Genomic DNA, 7826 nt, shown 5'->3' with positions numbered 1-7826 from the left:
ATGGTTCATGCTCGTCCGGTACATTTTTTACATTTCTTTTGCTCCTGACCTGCACATTTTCCCATCCACTCACCATTGTTACCTTTCTCACTTATGACCCATCACCTTTCCTATAATAATCATAATGAATAATCAATCCCTGTTTCTCTAATAATGATAACTCTAATAATTATCTGTTATAGTAATGCCCTGCACATCAGGGATAAAATTTAATTGAAATGTATACTATATGTGCATCTTGAATAAAAAGAAGTACTTTTAAGAGAAACATCAATGTTTCAGTTTTACAAAAATATCAAAAATACAAACACATTCCCTTATTTAAAAGAGATTTGTTTTAAGTTCATCTTCACCAAAAGAATCCATCATTAGCAATTCCAGTAGAACATTCATTAATATTTCAAGTTATCATATCTCTATTCAAAAAAGTAACACTAAATCACTAATTCAAACAAGTCAATATATCTGAATTACTAACAATTTGTAAACACTTTATAATTATGCACTAACTAAATCTCTAAATTCTAAAACTGATTTTTAAAAAGAAACTGCAAAACTATGTGTACTTTTAGTTATATGATTGTTTTGAGGAAGTCTTTTATTCATACATACCTATTAGAATATCTGTAGAATGTGTAATCAAAATCAGTTTCATGGCTATGTTTTATTCAGTACTCATGAATGTAGTAAATATTATTTATAACAGCACTTTCAAGATAGTATGTTATTATGTTGTAAGAAATACATTTCTTAACCAGCAAGTCCTACTGGTTCTTGGGCATGTAAAACAGTATATTCATGAAAGAAATAGGGAAGAATATAGCTTGATGATTTCGGTGTTTTTTATTCACTGGCAAAAAGAAAAATAAAGATGGAAAACTTCACATAAATCATATTTTCTCAGTGTGGTATTACATAAGGGCCATAGTGTTGGTTAAGTTGCCTAAATTCTAATATGTAACAGTTCATTTAATAGGCTGTGTGGATAACGCATGACAGCTCTGAAGACAAATTTAAGTTCTTCACGATGCCATTATTTTGCTTGATTTGTTAAACCTGTTAATATGTGGTATTTTTGACTAGGAATCCAGCAAAAGCAGAAAATACTTTCTCCAACAAAATTAAATACTATCTCTCCAGCTACATAGGTGTGGGCAGAAGGGAACAAAATTAACATGGACAGAGAACTGGCACCCAAAATCTGCACACTGAATTTATATTTCTGAATTCTAATATCAGGATTACCTTTTATAAACAATCCAGGTCTTTGTCAATTCATTCAATTTAGGCCTCATTATTCAACAAATGCTTATTAAGTCAACCACCACGTGTGACTCTTTAAGGGATAATATGATTAATAAGGCACATTTTCTTTATTCAGGAATTACAGTCTAATGAAAAGACATACATTCATATCTTACACAAGGCAGAATGCTAAGTGCTAGAAAACAGATGGGAAGTGCTAAAGAAGCATAGCGGGAAAGATAACCAAGGTACTAAGGTGGGCTTCATAGAGGAGGTGGCATTTGAGACGGATATTGGAGAAGAGGTGAAATTCCATCAGATGGTTATAATAGATCCTGTAAGAATGACTTAATCTGCCCCCTACCTCCCATCTCCCCTTTAACCTGTACTACTTTTTCTTTTTTTCATAGTATTCATCTTCTAATTTACCTACTATTATTTATTGTTTATTTACCACCACTAGAATGTAACTGTTCAGACACAGATCTTTGTTTTGTTCACTGATGTACTTTGGTGCCTAGAATTTCCTGGCTCACTGTAGGCACTTGATAAATATATGTGGAATGAATTAATAAGAGAAAAATATAAGTTAATCATGGAGGCAGAAAGTGCAAGGTACTTTTTTCAAAATTATCCAGTGTGGCTGATATGACTATGAAAGGCATTCAGTGGCCATATGGTGTAAATAGGAAAGAAACTAGATGCAGGATGAAATGGCCTAAGTTTTTTTTTCCTTACTTTCCCGGTAAGTAATGAAGCCAATTTTTCTGTAGCTGAATTTCTCATCTGATAAACTGATGGCTGAACTGTAATAACAGTTTTTTATAAATAGTTGTTGAATAAGTCAAACAACAAGAAGCTCTAGTTCTGAAATCTATGATTTTTAGCCATTTTACATTTATTTGTATATATTTTATCTTTATTTGGGCTTTGCTGCCCTGAAATTGTACTCTCTTGCCAAAGTCATCTCTATATCATTTCAGTTTATTGTTTTAAAAAATTGAATTCTATAAAGTAGATGTATCTCCTCTATCAAATAAAATGGTGTCTAATGAATATGTCCAACATTTGCTAAAGTCGGATATATCTCAATGTAACATAACATGCAACATCAGGGTAAATACACATTAATCTCAGCTGTCACATCAATTAGCTTTTACTGTTCCAAACTGCATCAACTCATAGAAAAAGGGACTTTTTTAAAATTTTATTTATTTTTTTAAGGGACAGACCCATGCAGCTAGAATCACCAAAAATTCAGTCCATGGCGTGGTAGTAGGTTGGTGTCCATTTTGCAGATTTGCCTTCTGAATAAATCCACACCTTTTCTATCCCTGTAATTCATAGGGTCATTCATTCACCCATCTTCCTCATATTTTTCTTCCTTCCCTTGTTTTTAACATCAACATTTAATAGTATCATGAGCCATTTTATTCAGTGTCTAGTTCACCCTTCTCCAGTTGACCCTGTGAGATGTTCAAAATGTTCTGTACCTGCACAGTCCAATATGATAGCCACTAGACACATGTGACTATTACTGAGCACAGAAGTTTTAAATAAGCTCCAGGATACAAAAATATTCAGCTTTCATTTTTAAAAATTACTTGTCATACCAAGAAGTGGGAAGAACTCAAACTGATATTGTTCTTTCAGAGGTTCCATAATGAATGAATCTCAGTTGAGTGAATCTAAAACTCATATAAAAAAAAAGCCCACAAAAGATGCCAACGCTAAGTTAACACCAATGTTAAAATTATCTAACATAGGTTTTTTATGCAGCCACGATAAAAAGCTTCAATGAGCAATTTAAAAAAACACACTTGAAACAAATGAAAAAAATATAGAACGCCTCAGAAATTAAATAGAAGATATAAAGAAGAACCAATTGGTAATTTTAGAAAATTGTGGGAAAATATAATAATCAAAATACAAAACTCAGTAGGTGGGCTCAACAGAAGAATGTAAAGGACACAGGAGAGAATTAGTGAACTGGAAGATAGAATGGTAGAAATTACTCAATCTGAACAGCACAGGAAAAATGAATTTAAAAAAATGATCACAGTCTCAGGGACTGGTGGGACCGAAACAAAATATAACATTTGTGTCATTAGAGTCCCAGAAGGAGAGGAGAAAGACAATGAGACTGAAAAAGGACTTGAAGAAATTACTACTGAAAACTTCCCAAATTTGGAAACCTATAGATTCAGGAAGCTCAGCAAACCTCAAACCAAATAAGCTCTAAGAAACCCACATCACAACACAGTAAAATTAAACTTCTAATAACAAAACAATTTTGAAGGCAGCCAGAGAAAATGACATTTTACCTATAGGTGAAAAATAATTCAAATGACAGCAGATTTCTCATCAGTACCACAGAGGCCAGAGGAAAGTAGCATAAGATTTTTCAAGTGCTGAAAGAAAAGAACTGTCAATCCAGAAGCCTATACCTCGCAAAAAAATACCCTTCAGGAATTAAGGGGAAATCAAGAAATACTCAGATGAAAAAAAAACGAAGAGAATGGCTAAAGGAAGTTCTCTAAACATAAAGAGAATGATAAAAAAAGAAAGCTTAGCTTTTCCACGGCCGTGAGCCCTCCGGGTAGGCCAGGCGGCCGCAACGCTGGCACCTAGCCGGAATGGCACGATCCTAGTCCCACTTCCACAAGCACTGGCAGCTGCGCGTGGCCACGTGGTTCAACCAGCCGGCGCGCAAGATCCGCAGACGCAAGGCCCTGCAGGCCAAGGCGCACTGTATCGCCCCGCGCCGCAGCCGGCCCGCTCCAGCCGGGTGGTAAGATGCCCCGCGGTCAGGTACCACACCAAGGTGCGCGCCGGCATTCTGCTGCTGAGCCCACCTTCATCCTGGAGGAGCTGAGGGTGGCCGGCATCCACAAGAAGGTGGCTCAGACCACTGAGATCTCGGTGGACTCGAGGCGGCGGAGTAAGTGCACCGTCCCTGCAGGCCAAAGTGCAGCGGCTCAAGGAACAGCGCTCCAAGCTCATCCTCTTCCCCAGGAAGCCCTCGGCCCCCAAGAAGGGAGACAGCTCTGCTGAAGAGCTCAACTTGGCCCTCCAGCTGACCGGACCAGTCATGCCCATACGGAACGTCTACAAGAAGGAGAAAGCCAGAGTCATCACAGAGGGGGCGAAGAACTTCAAGGCGTTCGCCACTCTCCTCATGGCCTGCGCCAATGCCAGGCTCTTTGGCATCTGGGCAAAAAGGGCCAAGGAAGCTGCAGAACAGGATGTTGAAAAGAAAAAATAAAGTGCTGTTGGCAACTTGTGATTAGAAAAAAAAAGAAGAAAGTTTAGAACATCAGAAGAATAGGATAGGCAAAAATATAGGTAAATACAATAGGTTTTCTTTCTCCTCTTGGTTCTAAATTAAGATTGATGGTGGAAGCCAAAAATTATAACACAGTCTGTTGAGGTTCTACATAGGAAATATTTAAGACATTTATATTGTAAACAGGGACAATAAAGGAACATAAAGGGAGATAAACTCACGTAATACATAACAATTAACTCAAAGTGGATCTTGGAGTCAAATGTTAAAACTATAAAACGTTTAGAAAAAAACTGTAGGAGAAAGTATTTGGGATGTAGGGCTATGCAAAGAGAGTTTTTAGATTTGACGCCAAAAGAGTGATCAATCAAAGAAAAATTGATGAGTTGGATTTTGTCAAAATCAAAAACTTTCACTTGTGAAAAGCCCTGTTAAGAGTATGAAAATATATGCTCCAGACTGGAAGAAAATATTTGTAAACCACATGTGACAAAGAACTAGTATCTAAAATATATAAAGAACTTTCCAAATTCAGTAGTGAAAAACAAAACAGTCCAATTAGAAAATGGGCAAAAGATAAGAAGGGACATTTTATGAAAAGGTTATAAAAATGCACACACATGAAAAGACATACAATTTTATGAGCCATCAGTGAAGTGCACATTTAAACCACAACGAGATATCAATACATACCTATCAGAATGACTAAAGTCTAAAAATGATGACAACACCAAATGCTAGCAAGAATGCAGAGAAAGTAAATTATTCATACACTGATGGTGGGACTGGAAAATGATATAGCCACTCTGAAAAACAGTTTGGCAGTTTCTTTAAAAATTAAACATGCAACTACTATACAGCCTGGCATTTGCACTCCTGAGTAATTATCCCAGAGAACTGAAGACAAGTTCATATGAAAACCTGTACATGAATTTGTAGCAGCTTTATTCATACTATCCAAAACTGGAAACAACCAGATGTTAATGAAAGGTTAAACAAATTATAGTACATCCATAGCATGGAATATTATTTCATAAAAAGGAAGGTACTATTGATACACTCAACAATCTATATGAAACTTCAGAAAATTATGTTGGGTGAAAAAAAAAGCCAATCCCCCCAATGACATACTATAACCTTAGAACAAAGTATTCTATTTATGTAACATTATTGGGAGTTCCTTGGTAGCCTAATGGTTAGGATTTCAGGCTTTGACTGCCGTGGCCTGGGTTCAAGCCCTGGTTGGGGAACTGAGATCCCACAAGCTACATGGCCAGCTGAAAAAAAAGTGTGTGTTTGTGTATGTATGTAACATTATTGAAATGACAAAATTATAGAAATGTAGAAGTACTAATGGCTCCCAGGAGTTGGGGAGGGTTGGGAGAAGGATGGAAGCAGATATGGCTACTGAGGATTTCTTGTGGTAAATGGAAATGCTGTATGTATTCACTGTATTGATGTCAGTAAGTGATATTGTACTATAGTTTTGTAAGATGTTACCGTATGGGTAAAAGATACATTGGATCTTTCAGTATTATTTCTTACCACTGCATGTGAATTCACCTTTATCACAAAATAAAAATTTTAATTGAAAGTAAACAAATATAGGACTTCCCTAGTGGTGCAAGTGGTTAAGAATCCACCTGCCAATGCAGGGGACACAGGTTCAAGCCCTGGTCCAGCAAGATCTCACGTCGCAGAGCAACTAAGCCTGTGTGCCAGAACTACTGAGCCTGCACTCTAGAGCCCATGACCCATAACTACCAAGCCTGCAAGCCAGAAGTACTGAGCCCATGCACCTAGAGCCTGTGCTCTGCAACAAGAGAAGCCAAAGCAATGAGAAGCTTGCACACCGCAACGAAGAGTAGCCCCTACTCGATGCAACTAGAGAAAGCACAGCAATGAAGACCCAACGCAACCAATAAAGATAAAAACATGAGCCCATTCATGTTCAGCATTAGAATTATTCAAGTTTAGGATTTTTTTTTTTTTAGTGAAATAAAATGGGACTTTATAATCTTTTAGTGTCTAGCTGATAAGTAAAAATGAATTCATCTTAGTTTCATCCTTCTTAATACTATAGTTCAGATGAATGTTTTATTACTCTCATTTAGTAGAATTACTACTCCATTGTTTACTAATATTACTGTCTAATCTGACAAGTGATGCTTAGTTTTCCTTTAAAAGATGTTGTTTTGAGAAGTGCTCCTATCTTCAAAAGCTCTTGGAATTTACGTATTATTCAGGCCTTTGAAAATGTTGTATCTTTCTCTAATTTGTCAGGCAGAGAAAAAACTGCTATATTAGATGGTTTCTCCTCCATCACTGCTCTATTTTTACTTTTGGACTAACTATTGTCTTTTAGACTGTTTGCTGTTTTTATTTTATTCATCACCCAAATTTTCTTTTAATAAAAGCAACTGACAGTCTAAATAGGAAAAAAAAAAAAAAGCTACTGCAGTTTCTTCATAAGAACAAATCTTTCCATACTATTCATTCATTCAACAAATATTTATTGAGTGTCTACTATATTTCAGGCACTACTGTAGACGTGGGGAAAGCAGTGGAAAACAAGACAAAAATCTTCGTTCTCATGGGGTATTTATATTCTAGAAGGGAGACAGAAACAGATAATTGAAATATGTAGTATGTCAGATGGAGATAAATGCTATGGAAGAAAATAAAGGCAGAAAAGGGGACTTAAGCAATGTAGGTAATTAGGTGCATTATTAAACAGTTTCATCAGGGAAACTCTTGTCTTATTTATAATTGTGAACAATCACACTGTGACATGTTTAAATGTAAATTTTCCAAAGGTAATTCTAATTATCAGTAAAAGACTATGGCTACAGAACAGGAATTTTCAACCTTTCTCCCCACTGTGATGCATGTGACTAATGGCATTCACATGTGTCACTCACTCCTGTCAGTGAACCAGTGACCAGTGAGACTTCTTGTGTGCTATGTGTAATTCCTGGTACCTGGCTATAATTCCACCCTATTCTCTCTCACTCAGGAAAAGCAACTCAAATGTCAGTGAAAATGAGAGAGAATGTATGTTATTGGGATAGTCTTAGGTTTGATTATATGTTTAAAATACATCACTTCAAAAATTTAGTCCTTTATTGCTTGCAATATACAACTTATTTCAACACCTTTGCATGTTGAATCATTGGCATTGAGAGTAACAGTAATTGCATGTGTATAGTAACATCTAATTGGTAGCTCACAAACTTTCTACCTATTTCTAGGGAATAGACAATTATAACATTGATCTTACAAACAGGGAAGTTGA

The 7826-nt window shown here is 36.2% G+C and overlaps 1 pseudogene; it reads left to right on the top strand.

Moving 5' to 3' along the window:
- On the top strand, nucleotides 1-4569 carry LOC130848447 (60S ribosomal protein L13-like; annotated as a pseudogene).
- The last annotated feature ends 3257 nt before the right edge of the window (nucleotides 4570-7826 follow it).

This window comes from Hippopotamus amphibius, chromosome 3 (genome assembly GCF_030028045.1).
Source record: "Hippopotamus amphibius kiboko isolate mHipAmp2 chromosome 3, mHipAmp2.hap2, whole genome shotgun sequence".
NCBI lineage: Eukaryota > Metazoa > Chordata > Mammalia > Artiodactyla > Hippopotamidae > Hippopotamus > Hippopotamus amphibius.
Note: the sequence above shows the minus strand (reverse complement) of the source record. Positions and strands in the feature narration are given on the sequence as shown.